The sequence below is a fragment of the Coturnix japonica genome, chromosome 3 (assembly GCF_001577835.2).
Source record: "Coturnix japonica isolate 7356 chromosome 3, Coturnix japonica 2.1, whole genome shotgun sequence".
Classification (NCBI taxonomy): domain Eukaryota; kingdom Metazoa; phylum Chordata; class Aves; order Galliformes; family Phasianidae; genus Coturnix; species Coturnix japonica.
Genome location: NC_029518.1, coordinates 78,232,248 through 78,251,421, shown reverse-complemented (window position 1 = coordinate 78,251,421; position 19,174 = coordinate 78,232,248).

Here is a 19,174-nt window from a genome sequence, read left to right as displayed (position 1 = left end):
CACTGTGGCCTTCCAGTACTTGAAGGGAGCATATAAACAGGAGAGAGAACGGCTGTTTAGAGGGATGGTTAGTGATAGGACAAGGGGGAATGATCTTAAACTGAGACAGGGGAGGATTAGGTTAGATATTAGGTGGAAATTTTTCACTCAGAGGGTGGTGGCACAATGGAACAGGTTGCCTAAGGAGAGGCATCCCTGGAGACATTCAAGGCCAGGCTGAATGTGTCTCTGGGCAGCCTGGTCTGGTGGATGGCAGCCCTGCACATAGCAGGGGCTTGAAACTAGATGATCATTGTGGTCTTTTTCAACCCAGACGATTCTATTATTCTATGACTAACACTTCTAATATCTGCACTGGTCATTACACACCCTGTTAAGCCCCTATAACCATGATGCATGACCTTTTAATTATCTTTGTCCATCACTGTAAAGTCTTTTATCTTGCTAGAGACCTGCTACCTTCAGTAATATTTTCTTATATAGAACTGAACAGATTTCAATATATCATACAATTTAAAAAAGGGTTTAGGCAGGTAGTAAGGTGCAACTTTAAAAAAAAAAAAAAAAAAAAAAAAAAAAAGTAAAGAAAAAGAAAAAGAAAAAGAAAAAGAAAAAGAAAAAGAAAAAGAAAAGAAAAAGAAAAAGAAAAAGAAAAGAAAAAGAAAAGAAAAAGAAAAGAAAAGAAAAGAAAAAGAAAAAAAAGAAAAGTAAAGAAAAAGGGAAAAAAAAGGATGAGAAAAAGGAAGAGAAAAGGAAGAGAAAAGGAGGAAAAAAAGAAAAGAGAGAGAAAAAGAAAAAGAAAAGAAAGAAAAAGAAAAAGAAAAGAAAAAGAAAAAGAAAAAGAAAAAGAAAAAGAAAAAGAAAAAGAAAAAGAAAAAGAAAAAGAAAAAGAAAAAGAAAAAGAAAAAGAAAGATGGAGGAAGGCAATCAAAGGCATCATTTATGATGATCTATCCTCCTACCACTCTTGCTAGGGGCAAAACTAGTCTCCAGCTTGGCAGCAATAGCCAACAGCAATATGAAAGGTCTAATGTTTCTCAGAAATTTTAAAGGACTTGTTCAGACCTCTCATTTTTCTTTAAGTCAGGAGTGAAGCCCCTCTGGTTTAAAAATGAGAGCATTCTCTTATGGCTGTGTGTCAGGAAAATGGAGGACACTATACTGACTGCAACTGGATAAACACAAAAAGCTGTCATGACTGAAGTTTCTATACTTCAGATGTGTTAAAATGCTGCATAGTACTTTGGAACTGATAGCAGTGCTGCCTGATAGCATTGTCTCCGTTAAGCTGAAGTTATTGTTAAACAGGGATTTTTCAATTTCATGGCACATTGAAATGTGTGTTAACGCCAGGATATGCTTCCTCTTTTGAAATCTGTGTGGCATCTCTCTCTACCTGCTGTGCTTAATTTCAAAATCCAATGTTATCATCAAGAAAATCTGTTTCCTCTTTTGTCCATGTGCTCTATTTCGCACCAATTTTCATCAAAAACCTTCCATAGTTCTTGGTATAAATTGATCCTGTCTAGCCCAGCCTGACTTTCAGACCTTGTAAAATGATGTTTATTAAAAGTTTCAAATCTTGTACCATTAAAGTTCTCAATAGTCAGGAACAAATTTGTTCCTACTGCAATTTCTTTGAAATTATTTGATTTACACCAAGCAGTGCATTTTTCCAGTAGGTAGTATATCCCTGCTAACTTTGTTACTAAGCAGACCACAATCTTCTTTTCTTCTTTGACTGGAAAGAAAGGAAAAGAGAAAGGGTAAGAATAACTCCAGATCTCATGTAATGGCTGCTACAGGGACAAAAATACCATATTTGAGTTAAGGTGGCAGTCTTGAGATCATAGTTGGATCATTGGATCTTTATGGTTGTCACAACTATATTTGGTCTGTGCTAAATTATTTTGCAGGATCCATCTGGTTCTTAATTTATAGCATTACTTAAACATTTTAATTCTATCACATGTTTACAGTACATGCTTTTACAGGAAATAAAGATGTGTTTTCCTAGTATATTCCTTCTTTAAGCTACTTTTTAAAAGTTGCCATTTGGTACTGAGTTTTTGCTAATAGAGAATACATTTGGATTCATAAATACTATGAGTAGGTCCATTTCTGGATTTCAGTTCCAAATCTGGATATTTTCAAACTTATTTAAACAAAAAGTTTGGCCTCTACTTGTCGATAAGAAAAAAAAGGTGTTTTTATGACAGCACAAATGTGATCAATTTATGAGTTTGAGCAGTGTAAGGAAGGGGCTAAAAAGATATAAGAATGTTCTTAAATGTACCAGTGTACCAGTACTGATAGAGTAGCTTCTCAACTTCTGCTACAAAGGACACAGACTGATTCAGGAATACTTTCTTTGGGTCCTCCAAATATCTCCTGTGAGCACTGGATACCTGGGAGCAAAGAGAAATAGCTTGAAGTAGCTTGAAAGGATCTCTAAGAAAACCTTACAAGCTCTGCCTAAAAAGAATCACAGAATCATCTAGGTTGCAAAAGACCTCCAAAGTCATCAAATCCAACCATCAACCAGAGTCCCATCACTAAACAATGCTCCTTAGTGCCACAGCCACATGTTTCTTAAATACCTTTAGGGATGGTGACCACCACTTCACTGAGCAGCTTGTTCCTTGTACAAAGACTGCATTGTGTCCACCTCTGTCACGACTCTGGGTGAAGGTATGTGATTAACTTTGAATTATTCTATATGCACATACACAAAAAAAAGCAAGGTTTGAAAACACATCATATGTAAAAACTGATTCTGATTCTGACATCCTTAAAATTAAACCCTGAAGTTACTTCAGATAGTTCTGGAGTAAGTTTTATGGGATACTGTCTGACAAACAGCAGTAACTTTGCTGGTATGCTGGTCTAGAAACATCAATATTGACATAATTCTGCAGTTCTGATTAGAGAACACTTCAGTGAGAGTTTTTGTGAAATAGGAAAACTGGAGTTATGCTCACTGTCTCAGCAAAATGAAAATGGCACCACAGATTACTAAGCGTGTCTCCACATATCAATTGATCCATGCAATATTTGTTCTTGTATTTGTTTTGAGAATGTCACAGTAACACAGATGGTGCAATTAGGTGGTTGGCTTTGATAAGTTGCACCTGCTTTTATGGTCTCAAAACATAATATTTCTGGCCATTTTATTTCTTACAACATCCTTTCTGAAATGCTGGAAAAGTACCTGTTCTTTGCACTCTACCACATCTCTGGCAGTAAAGTATGCCTTTGTAGGAATATACAGCCTCTTTTATATTTAATGGTGCTAGTGGGATGATACCTTGACTCTCACTGTTGAATGAAAAAAAAGATGCCACACATGATGTGTGAAACAATACTCGTTGCATTTTGTAGGCAAACAGTTTTTATCAGTGTATTCAAAGTCTGTTGTGACAAATATTCTGGCTAGTAATGACAGTCAATCCAATTAAGGACCCAGAATATGGGGACAGCATGGAAGCACTCCTGAATGGGGTGCACATAGGGGCGCATGGGGCCTATGTCCCCAAGAAGGGGACCACATGTGGTGTCTTCACCCACACATTCAGTGCCAGGAGGTGCAACCAACACTAACAGGATTCAAGGGTATAAGTAGGTATTAATTACAGAAGTGTATTTGGAAATCTGTATATAGTATTATATTTCAAGTGTCTGGAGTTGTGGTTTATGTTCTGTATTGCCAGTATTGATTCTGAATGTATAGTTCGGTGATCGCCAGTTAACTATATCATTAATAAATCAATACACCACTTTGAATCTGATTTTATTTAAACCACATGAGCTGAGCAGCTATCCATTGTGACACATATGATCAATTACTACAGAGACCTAAGTCCAACATAGGAGGATACATGACCACTCTTACATCTATAAATAAAGATTCTTAGCTTAAAGCTTTCAGCAGTAGCAAGGTTAAAAATAGTAGAAATATGGAGGATGGAAAGCTTCAGAAAACAGAACCACTTATTATAAGGCCATTACTAGAGAAAGCAATTTTGACAAAATTACACTGTATATTTTGCAAACAGCAAGACTCCATATGCTTAGTGATTACTATTTTTTTCAATTTATTGAAAAACTACATTTTCAACCTGCTATTTACTGTCAGTTTATAAAGGCACTAAAAGGTTTGCAACTATTTTGGCTTCCCTTAGAATAGAATAAGTTTCAGATACTAGTTTTCAATGTTAGTGCTTTATTATTGAATATGATTTCAAACACTCAGTGGCAAGTTTGGATATCCAATGCAACATGGACTGGTAGACACAATGCAGAATAGATATATTTAACTGAAGAGCTGCTATTACAGCAAGATACTCAGTCTACTCTTGAGACAGCCTTTTATACAGCAAGTCAGGAATGAAAACTTAATTTTAGAAAGCTAAACACCAAAGAAGAGGGGAAAAAAAACCACAGAAAACTTTTGCACTGAATCATTTCTGATAAAACAGAATAAGATTTAATATCAATGTGCAGAATTTGCCAGTGTTTCAAAAAACAAACAAACAAAACAGAAACAAGTGTTTTTTCAGTACAGTTGGAAAGGGACTCTGTCAGGGAGTGTAGTGATAGGAAGAGGGTAATGGCTAGACAAAACCTTGTGTGATGGGTGAACAAGTGACAGATGGATCAGATTCAGTGAGTTAAAATAAATGTTGATGTATCAGACTGGGATTCTTCATCACTCCATTTTAGGGTTAGTTCTCTTCATTGTTTTCATCTGCACAAAATAAATAAATAAATAAAATAAATAAATAAAAAAATTGAAAAAGAATGAAACTCATACATGCTACACACCACTATATACAGCAAAACACAGAAAATTTGTTAAGAACCAGAAAGTAGGTAAAGGTTTAAAAAAACTGATTGACTCACTCCTTGGAATCAGCAATGCAGCAAGAAAAAGAAATGAATACAAGGAAATAATTACCAAAAATACAACAGTAAAATTTTAGTGAAATAGAAATTAATTGTACAGTAAGTGCTATTTTAATATGCAACATGATTTTGTATGCTGATATGTATGCTGATTTGTATGCTAATACTCCGTGTTACTCTGTTAATTACATACTTGAAATTTCATCAAAGAACTACTCAGGAGAGAAACATATAAAATATACACATTGAATGAAATGCAGTCTAATCCAGAAGAGAAAGCTGACATTAATACTCTGAATGCTATGACTTACTGCCCTGTTTGCACCCAAGCCAGCCACTAAAGTGAGCTCTTTGATGTCTTTTGATTCATTATTCATTATGCTAGCTATTTTTGGCTCATGTAGAACACAGTACAGCCCATGTCTCACTTAGTAGCTTCTTGGAAAGAAAAATACATAGAAAATGAAAGGAAAAAATATTTAAATTTAATTTAAAAGAATAGGTTATATTTACTTTTCTGCACAGGACATAGCAGGACTTTACACAGAATTCTGCACTCATCAGCTGGCTTGTTTTTTCCTGTTCAAGACCAGAATACTGCATCTTTAGAAGACATCACTTTCAAAACATTTTCTCTTTGTATTAATCAATCTGGACAGTTAATTTACTGTCCATTTTACAACAGGGATGTCCAAACACTTGGAAAGAATAAATCTTAATGCAGATTACCCTTAGCTCACTGTCTACATCATCTATGTAGACTGCTCTGAAAGTAATGCCTCCAAATTATTTCAAGTGGGAACTACATCAGAAATAAACAGCACAATAACACTATTTGATAGAGCAAATTCTCAACTACGAAACAGCATTTTTCAAGACAGTTGCCACTATTAGCTATGCCTTTTTACCAGCAATGAACAAGAGCCTGTATACCATGATCATAAGCATCTATGCCTACAAAGGTGACCACTGTCGTCTCTGTTGAAGCATACCAACCACTGCCTTGCTGTGTTCACATCCACTGTTTGGACTCAATAAACTTTCAGCTTGTGTCAATGAATGCCAATAGGTGCCTCTTCTTCTGCATAGAGGAATTCAGTGCTACATTTTTTTTTTCATACTTCCAAGTCAGATGCCATTTTGCCATAGAATCATTGAATGGCCTGGGTTGAAAAGGACCACATTGATCATCAAGTTTCAACCACCCTGCCACAGGCAGAGTTGCCAGCCACCAGACCAGGCTGCCCAGAGACACATCCAGCCTGGCCTCGAATGCCTCCAGGGATGGGGCATTTACAACCTCCTTGGGCAACCTGTTCCAGTGTGCCACCACCCTTGTCCTATTACTATCAACCATCGTAAATAGCTGTTCCCCCTTCAGTTTATATGCTTCCTTCAGGTATTGGAAAGCTACAGTGAGGTCTCCCTGGAGCCTTCTTTTCTCCAAAATTGGCCCTCAGCTGCCATCTGTCACACAGTAATAAAATGTAATGGAATTTGTGGGTAGGTTCAACCTCTTCTGCCAAACCAACTATATCTGCCTCTGATGTCATGGGACTACATAATAAAATAGGATACATTACTTTCAGAGCAACCCTTGTACTGCACAGTCATTGTTCTCTCCCAGGCATGACAAAATGGCAAGCTCGGAAAATACACTTGCTTGAATTAACAAATTGCAATCAATCCTGACAATGAGTAAAGCAGGTCATCTGTATGTAGAGTGCATTTCAGTCACCTTAAGAAAAGGCCTTCAAAACTTGTAATATATCTTTTCCATTTGTGAAAGAAACATTGCACTCACCCTTCACGGTTGAAATATTGCATATTTTCAATGACTCATTGCACGATACTCAAGCATTCTGGAGTGGCAAAGGTAACTGGATTGTTCTTTCCCGAGTATTTAAGGAAAATAGAGCTGAATAATGCCAAGATGAATTGTGATTATATTGCTAGGGAATTCAATACCCACACTACAATGCTGTTATGAACACTGTGACTTTAATTAGGAAAGTGCTTGCAGTAACTTACTTATTGCATGGTTATTGAGATACTTTCATTAGTTTGTTGCTGTTTGTTTTTTGTTGTTGTTGCTTTGCTTTTAAAAGATTTAGTTTGACATTAGAGGTTGGTGGTTCAAGTCATGTTGTAGTCATTTAAAAGGAACATGGATAATGAAATCTGTGTTTATCAGTGTGTGAGGTACTAAAAATATGAAAGATATGCGCGAAGTTAAAGATGTCTTTTTATTTATTTTTTCTTTTTTTTTTTTCACTTTCATATAAATTATCACTTTAAATTCCTGCAACAACCCAGATTCTCAAGCGTCTTTCTCTCTTTAGAATTTGGACATTTGGAAAATAAGCTGTTTTTGCGCTCTTAGTGCCTTGTTAATGTCTTATCTGATATTGTGCTAGCAATGCACAGAAAAGTATAATTAAACAGGACATCTATAATTTAAAAAAGAAGCAGACTTTTATTTGGATTGCCATTATTGATCCAAATATCAGGTTGCCAGCCCAAGTGTATTTGGTGTTTGTAAGGTAAGTGATGATATCTTATACATGTACTGGATAAATCAGTAATGAACAAATGCTAAATAGAGTTTGCTGGAGTTAAAATAGTACTAGCAGAGTTTTTACCTTCAGCAGTTAAGTGTAAAGAAATTATTCTTACCACATGAACATAAAATATACAAGTAGATTAGATAGGCAGGATATATGTGTCCAAAAGGAGATGCCTATAATATGAATGAATTTAAGCCAAACTTTGTGGGATCTCTTTATAACAAATGGGTGTAAAAGAAGTACATCTATAGTACAATTTACCTTATCCTGAACCTGAAATTTATAACAAAATTTGAGACAGGTTGAGGAGCCAGGACTGTGAGGTTAAATGTAGACACCCACACTGTATATAACTAAGGCAAGATGAGTTGTCTGATACCCGCTTCACAGCAAGACTCACACAGTCTAGACTCGATTCTCTGAATTTGATCTCTAGTAGCATTAGTTCAACAGAGAAGAGAAATTACATTTAAAAGCTCCACCTCAGTTCATAGCATCACAGGGGTTACAAGGGAATTCTGGAGTTCTGTGAGTTACTGCTTCCCATTTTCTTTTGTTGTTGTTGTTGTTGCTGTTGTTGTTTTGTTTTTCCAAGGTAGTTCCTTCCAATGATACACAGAAATGTCTTTTGAATTACACGCCTTAATAAAAAGAGGTTTTGTACAGATTCCACAATCAGAAAATTGTAAGGGAAAAATAATTGGAGACACATCTGAGGGCATAGTTATACTTTCATGAAAGAAAATAAATGAAAAGCAGATTACCAGTTGTTCTATGTAATAGTGAGCTTGACACAATAACATCACTCCCATCATTCAAAACTAAAGATCAGAAGCTTTTATGTTTGGCTATATATGAAGAAATAAGGACAGGCAGAGACAGTTGGTGTGTAGGCTCACTGCAGCTTGCCAAGACTGGTAGCATCAGTGTCTGTATTAAGTATGTGATGAAGCTGCAGGGAAATGATACAAATAAATATGGAGCTCATTCACTCAGAGGAACATCTCTATCTCAACCACTGAGCAGGGGAATGAATGTTATGATCTTGGCAGTAGCAATTTGATCTGCAATTAGGACATTCATGAAATAATACTGGCAGCCAAAATGCAGATAAATACACATTTGCTTTTAGAAGAGCATGCTTTATCAGTAAATTGACACAGAAAATGATTACTCATCTTATATGAGAAAGATATGAATTATTAGGATAGAGACAAAGTGATGTTAAGTTCCTTAGGCGGAAACTCTGAATATATATATGCCTGCCTGGTCCATAAACCAGTAAATGAAATTCTAAGCTCTATGTTAAATTTTGTGGGCTATTTTCTCTTATAAGCTAAATGTTACTATGCATGTGCATTTGTAACCACATGTGCACTAGGTGCAGTTCTTTCAAGCAAAGGATTTTGCTGTGAGAACTGTAAAGAATTGTTGCATTGACAAACCCTCTGCAAGAATAGAGGGAAAAGGGGATTGAACGATAAAAACTAATTACGGTTTATTCCATTACTGTCTCAGGGCTCATATTTTATTTTCATGAATGAAGTCTCCAGTAAGGTGACTGGAATCCCTGGTTTGTAAGAACAGTGGTACCAGTAGGAATAGAATCATACCCAAGATTCAGCTTTTCAGTCAAATTCATTAGTTCAATTTTGCAAATATTTAAACATGGGAGAAGCTCTCCTGCGTACGTAAACTTCAATGGCTGTTTCTCACTATCTTCGTCTACAAGTCATCTCATCGCATGCAAGGGGTAGAGACTATATTTCAATATATTTTGAAAACATAGAATGTCTTTTCATAGAAAAACAGAGCAAAGCTTGCTCTCCTTTTATCAGTAAGTGATCACATTTCTACGTAGCAGCCACATATAACTTTTATGATCACCAAAATTCACATACAATTTGCAGCGCATACAAGAAGAAACATGAAATTTTTATTTCCTCTCTTCTATGCAGAGACTGTAGAGAGGTGGAAATCCATCCTACTTTATAATCTGCATTTGTCTTTCTCAATATTTTGTACTTTATGTGCTGTAACTTTTGATTTAAAGGCTGTCAAACTTGTTTGCCAATGTATGATGCCTAGGGCAGGCAGAGTAACCAGAACTAAACCATTCAGAAGTCAGGAAACAGAAAAGTCCCAAATGTAGGATGATAGGATTCCACAGAGCTAACAAATAATTTGGATTTCTTAACCACTCTGTATTATTACTCAGGGGGTAAGTTTCACATCTATTCTTTTTTTCCCCCCTCTTCTTACTCTCAACATTTTTTTTTAATTTATTTATTTATATATTTTTTTTGTGCTCTTGCCTTTGCACGCCCACTTTTTCCATCCCTCCTCACTCAGGCATCTGTGTGAAATTCCTCAGTAAAATGTGAGCAATAATCCAAATGGAGAGGAACAAGCTCCTGTTCCATTGATGGCCTCACTGCAAGCTTTGTAACAAGAGCCAAGGAGCAGGCCAGCTGGCTGGAGCGGACCTCACCTCCCATCTGCCTCCTGCAGTCCCAGCCCTCCCTCAGAGAGATGGATTGCTCAGTCCACAAGTATATCATTCCACGCTTTTATTTTGCAAGTGTAGCAACGTTAGGGGAAGCGGTGAGAAATATAGTAGATGATAATAATTTCAAAACAGAGCTGTTTAAAGTGTTCTATTTAATTCAATAAAATGTAATAGCAAATGGTATTTTTTTTTCAAAAACTTTCATAAGGCAATATAAAAAAATCAATAAAAATCCATTTCCCTAGCTCACTTGCATCATTAGAAAAGCTACTTTTTGCTGTCATATCCATGGAACTTTATTAGTTTTATCCCAGTTTGATTTTGTACTACCCTTTTTTAAAAATAATAATGACAATAACAAGAAAAAAAATACTTCCATAAGGCCCAAATTACACAATCAAAGATATGCTTGATACTAGATATGAAGTTGGAATATTCACATTAAGAAAAAAGTTGAAGTATAATAAATGCATAACAACAGGATTTGAGGCTATATCCTACAAATATAAAAATTTGATAGAAGGAAAGTACGTTTTTCCAGTGTCCCCAACAAGATATTCAACATATTGTGTAAAATAACATTCAAATATTTTGCTAAATGCAAAACCAACCCAGCTCTGAAGATATATTTGTTTAAATGTCTGTTTGCAACAGAGCAACACTGGGTCTCCTGTCAGATGAAAATAGGCCACAGCGAGAACTTCATAATGATGCATAAAGTCCCGTAGCTCTCTCTAGTGGATGGAAAGTGGTACACTGCTTTCCATGAAAGAGATGCTTAGAGTTTTTAATTGTATATTTGAAGTTAATACTAATTCCTTTCTCTTTCCACTTCATATGTAGTTCTGCCATGTATAAATATATTTCAAGTGATAGCACTATCGATGCATTATTTTAGAGGAATACTTTCATTTCTCTCCCTTTGTCCTGCAAAATGTAGCTTAAAGTAACTGTGAGGTATATTTGAAGAGAGAGGCAGTATATTTTAAAAATCAACTAATGTAATTGGAATAAAAACCATGACAAACTTAAGTCTCACCAGTCCTTCTTGAGAGCTAAACCAGAGCTGTTTATGTTTTAGAGCAAAGTAAATCTTGCAAAAAAAATTGTTTTACTTTTTTTCCCTTCTTGCATTAAAAGTACATGGTCATGGATCTTTTGTTTACAGAATATTGCTTGTCTCCTATACAAGACTATGTCATTGTAATACAAACTTAAGAAATAATAATTATTTTTTTTAATTATGCAGATTCCACCTTTCTATTTTCACTTTTAAAAAAATTTCTTAATACTTTGTAATGTGTTTTACGTAATTTCAATATACTTAACACAGACAGAGTAAAAGACATTAGGAGATAAATATACTTAGTCATGTCTCTTAACTGCTAGTAGGGTTTCCTTCTTGAAACTTGGCCTTGAAGCCAGTCCAGGCTTCCATCTATTGCTGCAAAACCTTGCATGAGTGGGAAGATCTGCAGGTGGGTTCTCACAGCTGTAGCTGTGTGTAGCTGTGTAGCTGTAGCTGTAGCACAGAGAAGCCAGGCATCACAGCATGATCTTCATTGTAGGCTCCAGGAAAAGGGAGAGAGGGGCAAAGGCTTTGAAAAAAGGAAAGGACTCTTCATTGCCCTGAGAGAAACACATTTTTCCCATTAAATCATAAGAAGCAGTTGAAACTAATCATCAGCTCCCCTCACAAAGGCAAGGGAAGTTCAGTAGATTGCATGAGAGGTACCTCTATACCCCACAAAGGAAATATACTTATTTCTTAACGAGCTCTTTGTCAGCCTAAAGGATGTGGAAGACAGAGTAATTCTGGAGCTGTTCTATCATCTCTCTGTAATTGTAATGCATGGCACAAGTTTATGCATATCTGAGGTCTTCCAAATAAACTAATGAGATGTTTGCCACATGAGCTATTTTGGAAGGCCTGCAGGAAATCTACACTTATACTGAAAGTAGCTGCCAGCTTGTTTACTGGAGTGATAAATAAGCCTTTCTCTTCTGAGGACTTCTAACTCTGCACAGTGTTTCAGTCTTTGTTTTGATCTGCAAATCCCTCTACAGTCAGAACTTTGTGCACTGCCACAGCATTGATCTGTGGAAATATTTTAACTAAGTTTCTTCAACTTTCTCACAGAAAGGCCTTCAATCTAGAAAAAGTTTGTTTGAGAATCCATCAAATCCTTGATATATTACAATTTCAGCTATGATTTGGTGCTATAAAATTCCTGCAAGTGTGACTGCAATGAGAACTGTTCAAATCGTAATAAACCAGGATGATCTCAGAAGAGAGAAGTGAAGGGAAATGAAAGATCAGAGGCTTAACTGTCATTAGAAAAAGATTTATTGTACAGCTGTATTGAAAAACATTACTAAGTTCAACACAGCTTTTGGAACTATAACGTGCTGGCTTCTCTTCAACAAACTAAAATGTACTAGCAAAAACCTTCTTCTTTTTATTTTTGTCCCCCCTTCCCCAGTATATCTGTGTTTATATTAAGATTTACAGCTAGGAATGTTATGGAAAACTACTGCAAACTATTGCAAAGGATATAATTTCTTTGATCGATGAATAGAGATTACAGAAAATAGACAAATTTTATCTTTAAAAAGGCATTTTTATTGGTAATACATATGTTTATCTAATAAATATACTACTTCCATACACCATACCCTCACAGTTATAACACCAATAATTGCAACTAATATCACTATATCACAAAAAGATTCTTATATGGATAGAAATCAGCATGATTTTAAAGATCATGTGTCTGTGTCTTTCAGTCTATAGACATTTTGGAAGGCTTTTCACTGGAGAGAGTAGTTCCTACAGAACAAAGTTTACCTTAATATGTTTAGTTATTTTTTCAGTTCTTTATTTAGACTGATGATCTTAAGAGCACCATGGAATTACAGGTTTGAATTAATCTACTTTGAAGAAGACAAACATATAATAGTGTTCACAACATATAATTTTACCCAGAATCAATTTGAGAATTTGCTTGAGATGACAAAGCAAGTAACTGGTGGAGATGAGAAGAGTCATTCTGGTTTACTGCTTGGCTGTACAGCACTCAAGTCTAATCATAAATTATTGGCTTTGTATAAAGCTGAGGAGAATTACAGAGGAAGTCTGATAAGAACACAGCACTGTCTTCAGAGGGGTATACAAGACCAAAACTGACTACAGTGTTTCCATTGTTGTATTTCAGAAGAGAATATCTCAGTTCTGTTTGGTGCCAGACCATTGTCCATAGGAATTTTATCAATATTAACAAAAGGTTATATTGCTAATAAATAATTCTTAAACTAATCTGTCCTGATAATATGGTTTTATGAATTCAGATCTTGTCTATTTTTCTTGTTTCATGAGCCAAAAATTATATAGAGTTTTACACACTTGAGGTTTGTCTCACTCCAATTTACAGGAGGGAGGCAAGGTTCTTTGATATGTGTATACCTGGCGTGAGATTAAGAAGCAATGGTTAAAATGTTGGTCCAACCAGTTTATTAAAGTCCTAGCCATTTTAGGGAGATGGGGAAGGGAAGGTAGGTGATAGGAAAAGTAGGAAATATAAGCAAGGAGTCTCTGTAGAGAGCAAATGAGAGTCACCACCGTGGGTCCAGTGAGGTACACAGTAAGGTCTGTTGATCTCAGGAACTCGTCTGATCACCACAGGGGATGGGAGACAGCCAGGGAGCTCCGCAGCAAGCCAGTCCCGGGGGTTCTTCCGAAGAGGTTTTCCCCTCAGGGAATTCTCCATCAAAGGTGTCTTTGGGAGTTTGTCTCCCAAGTCCCCAGTTTAGCGAGGGCCTTTTATCCCCCATTTCAGTGGGGTTTTTTTCTTCTTCTTTGAAGTTAGAGAATTACAGCTCAGCATTTTTGGGAATGTATCTCAAGCAAACACTGAAATTCCAAACAAGCAGGCAAATGCACTTTGTAGTATGGTTTAAAACCAGCTTTTGTGACATTCCTGGCCCACAGATAAGCCAGCAAGGAGTGCTGTGTCTCTGTTGCCAGACACAAGCATTATCTCCTTCTGCAGTGACTGAGCAGCACCCCTGAAGAAGACTGCTTGTCCTGCTTCTGCTTATCTTTGCAATGGTAAGCAGAGGTACTGTGGCACAATAACACCCACCATTCACCCTCCTAGATAGTTAGCAGTTGCCAGTCAGAGTCTTATCATCAGAAAGGCCTCACGAAGCAAGCTTTGAGACAATAAAAGAAAAACAGTTAAATATATAACCTGTTATATAACAGGCAAAAATTTAATATTAAAAACTAGACTAAAAATAGGAATATAATCACAGCTTTGCAATTCAGTAATATCAGTCAAAATTGTAACACATGAGGATGGACTTGAAAACATTAGATCCCTATTTTGATGAAAATCTTAAAAATGTGTAAGATTTTTTTGTCCAATTGTGAGGTTTTACAGATAATTTGAAATCTCTAAGCATGTATCAGTAGTTTATGTTGCACAGACTGCCACTTAATTGAATTGTAACTAGCATAGTTGACTACACCCCAAGGACCCTTTGAAATGAAGAATGGATTCATCAGATTATTTCCTCTTAGTTAGGGATAGAAAGGAGAGCAAAATCCTTCCACAAAGCCTGAATCTTTTGTGGACAGTATGAAGTAGCTGTATGTAATGCATAGGAACTGATTAGACATTTATTTGATTTACTGAAACACAGTTCTTAACAGTTTGCACTGCATCAGCCTCCTTAACGGGGTTTTCAGGTTTTGATGGGTCTATATAGAAAAAATTTATTTTTCTTACTGTGAAAACTGCCATTATGAAACTCCCAGAGAAGTAAAATGCTTCTGGTCTTTGTCCGAAGTGTTTATGACATTTATTTCCCAGACATTTATATGACTATTCATTATATTGGTGAAGCGATACCATTTCACCCCACCTTCTTAAATTAAGTAAACAGCTACATAGATTGTAAGCTATATACTTCTGTCTCCAGCTGCTACCTCTACAGTGCCTTGCCTATTAGGATTCAGTCATTACTAGAGACCACAGGCTTCGTTCCCAAATTGTTTATGATTGCAGCTTCACTTCTTGCTCGCCTCCAGGCATGCAACCTCAAAGACAGCAAAAAAACAACTCAATTTCTTATAACACTCCCTTATATCTCTTGCTATACATCTGCTCCCAGTTGTAATTCCTAATTTGCAGACTACTGCTGTAGGCAGTCCTGCAATACAAATAATGAGCCATGCAGAGCAGTATAAAGTGCTCAGGCAAATAGGTGAAATAATTTACACACTTAGGAGTGCTGTAGCCTGTGAGACCATGTGTAGTCTGTAGACAGAGGGCATATATCTAAGGTACAGCAGAAGATTCAGGTCCTTTCTCTCCCACCACATCAGACCATAGCTGAGGAATATGCAATATGTTGTGGGGATCCAAGCAATCCTAAGTGTTCAGTAACAACATACATGCAGCACCAAGATCCTGCCAAAGGGAACTCACATTAGGCCCTGCTGACAGAGGAGGGGCTGCATATGGTAAGAAATGGATGCATAGAACTGGTGCTGAGTCCAGCCTTGTTCAATATCTTCAGCAGCGACCTTGATGAGGAGATATTGTCCACCCTCAGCAAGTTTGCTGTTGATATGAAGCCAGGAAAAATGGCTAATACACCAGGAAGCTGTGCTGCCATTCAGTGAAACCTGGACAGACAGGAGAGCTGGGCAGAGAGGAACCAGATGAGGTTTAACTAAAGCAAGTAGAGTCTTGCACCTGGGAAGGAATAATTGCATGCACCATGAAGAGGAGCTCTGCAGAGACGGACCTGTGTATCCTGGTGGACAACAGGTTGGCCGAGAGCCAGCAGTGTGCCCTGGTGGTCAAGAAGGCCAATGGCATCCTGGGGTGCTTTAAAAAGAATTTTGCCAGCAACCTCGTCACTCTGCCCAACATCAGTATACTAGTAGCATTTTGTAGGAGTAAAGCCCAAGTTTGTTAAGGGCTACTTCTGGAGACCCACAGAAATGCAGTGGCATAGCAGACAGGAGTCTGTCCCACAAAGCCATGAGTGGGCCTAATCCTGTCCTTCTTGTCAGCCATTCTTTGCAGACAAGTCATGTAGGAATATGTCTTTACATATCTTCAGTTTATTGCATAAGTGCAAACAGCTAATTAGATTGTCCTTGAAGATGTAATTAAGGGCTTAACTCTCTCTTTAAATTCTATTATCACAGAATTTTTTTAGTTGGAAGGGACCCTTATAGGTCATCTGGTCCAATCCAACTCCCCTGCAATGAACAGGGACACCACAGCTAGATCAGGTTGCCTAGAGCACTGTCCAGCCTGACCTTAAATGTCTCCAATAACAGGATATCCACCATAACTCTGGGCAACCTGTTCCAGTGCCTCACTACCCTTACTATAAAAACAACTTCATATGTTCAATATGAATTTCTCCTTTTAGTTTGAAACCCTTTCCCCTTGTCCTATAACAACAGTCTCTGCAAAGAGTTTGACCCCTTCTTACTTACAGCCTCCCCTTAGATACTAAAAGATCTCTATCTGGTCTTCCCAGAGCCTTTTATCATCAGGGTGTAAATTCAGAGCAGCACCACTTTAGAAGGTGGATTTAAACTCCCATAAACTGAAAGTTAGTAAAATTACAGTCAAGCCTCCAAACACCAAGGAGGCTTCCCACTATGAGTAAAGTTATGTAAAATGAAGGCATTGAGGAGAGGATTTTGGAATGAAAAGGTCTGAAAAAAGTAGTAGCTCTTACAGGGATCAGAGGATTCTCACAAAATCTGACAAGCAAACAGCCTGAAGTATAGCCTACTATATCCTGAAGAATGTTGAAAGCATCGGATAAACTGGAATATATCTTCTTAAAGATAATAGGTATTTTCACTGTTGTTATTTACACAGCAAAATGATGTGCTGATTTTGAAAAATCAGAAGTGGTTTTTCTTTCACTTCTATCTTTAAAAATGCTCATCTAAACAACAAACAACCCTAAAGGTTAAACAGGCTGGAAGATACCAAGGAATTGAATGCTGTGGTTATTTTGACTATCAAATAAATAAGATTTCGTACATTTCTCCAAAGATGAAATTTATTTTCTGTGAGAATATTACTTTTTTTTCCTCAAAAATCTCTAAATTAAAATTCTTAACTACAGCATCTCTTAACTTTTTTTTTTTAGAATTAAATACAAGCAAGTGGTACCTAAATTGTAACAGATGGGGAATATTCTCTTTTTAAAAATATAGAAATGAATAAATAAATAGTGCTTACATTGGACAAAGCTGTAAGATATCTCTGCCTTCCTGCCTGCTGCAGGAAGGAAGGTTTAAAAATCCTTTGCAGATTTTTACAAATGCATTCTGATATTACGCATTAGTTGGTAGAACAGCAATTAGAAGAAAAAAAAATGACAGAAGAATATGATGAAAAGAGGATTTTTTAAAAAAATCATAATTTTACATAACTTTTAACTTATTAACAATAATTGCAATAATTAACAGTTCTGATTTTGATTAGTATGAGAGAGAACATAAATATTAAAAAGTGATATTCTTGTGCAGGAAAATATGCATGCCTGAATTGGTGAGACATAAAAGGCCAAGAAAATAATTTTCTCTTCTTTCCAAGATCAAGATTGAGGGGAAAAAAAAACTGGAAATCACCAGGTAGGGAAGCAACCTTCACATTCTTTCCTTTCTTAGCAGGTGGCAATTACATTTTATGATTGTTTTCATTTGGGTACTGTGCTGCTTAATCATCCATTTCTTCATGTTTCAATCTCCACATCTCAGTACTGCTTTAGGAAAAAGTGTTTTTATGGTGCTGTTCCAAATGGGCTCACTTGAATAATTTGACCTTATTGGAAAACAAAAACAAAACCAAACAACACTGGAAAAAGACAAAAATAAGATTGTACTTTATTTTTGCAAGACAGGAGGAAAAGTTAAACCTCAGATTACAATCTTATATTACCCAAGAATCCTTACAATAGAAACTTCTACTTTCAAGACTTCCAGAGATACACCTACAGCAGCTTAAAAAACTAAGCAAGCTTAGCATGTGAGTGATATCAAATGTATCTTCTCCCTCAGTCTCTAAAAGCAGGCCACTATAAACATCAAAATAGCAAACTGTATTTTTATTCCATTAGATCTCAGATTTAAGGAACATATAGGAGATTTTAGGAATCATGTTGTTGCTACAGAGATTATATGCTGTACTCTGAAACGTACTGGACAGGCAACTTCACATGTCGGCAGTTTGCACAGAGCTGATGGGATAATTCTGTGAACATTTATTAAATTTATTAAAAACAAAGGGTGTATACAGTAGTAGAGGAAAATATATTTTGTTGTGCCTGATAGAAGTTGACACAGTTCATCCCCACATCCACTCAGTGATGAAATCCTGCAGAGACTCCTAGTAGGCACACATACATACAGAAAACACACATGCAGTGCATAAGTACTTGTGTGTAGAGGCAGATACGTGATGCACTTATGCAAATAATGATGAGTATGGCCAGATAGGCATTGAGACCCCTATTTCCATACCTCTAAACCTTTTTATACCTCCGCCTCTCTATCTTACACTTCTTCCTCCCTAAGTCACTTAATTCTACAGTTTTTCATACTTTTTTCTTCTACTACATTTTGCAATATACATCTTCAGCAACAGCCAATTTATAAGCTATACTGCTGTAGCCTGGAGCTGTCATAGAGGCAAGGGGAAGAAAGCAGTGTTACAGCCATGAGGCTACACGAGTGGGACACAACAGGATGTTTTGGGCTTTTCAGTTCCAGCAGGATTCAGCTGAAACAGCAGATGAGCAGATGAATAACTGGTATCTGCAAGGTGTCATTCTAATTCTTGCCTTTATTGGCTCTTTGCTGAGTTAGTATAGATCACTCACTGATTCTATAAGAAGCATTATCTCTTCTGGGCTTAGAGTCAGACTGTTTAAAATGACAGTTTAAGTTATCATTTGTGCTTAGTGAAACTCCAGATAAACCAGTGATTAGGTAAAGTAACTACTGATCCTTCTGTGATTTCTAGAACTGATATCCAGTACTTCAATGCAAGGGCACCATTTGATATTGCTAATGTGTTCTACTTAAAGTTCAAAATATTATCCTAGTGCAGAAAATGAATCAACAGTCTGAATTTCCCAAATCTTTGCA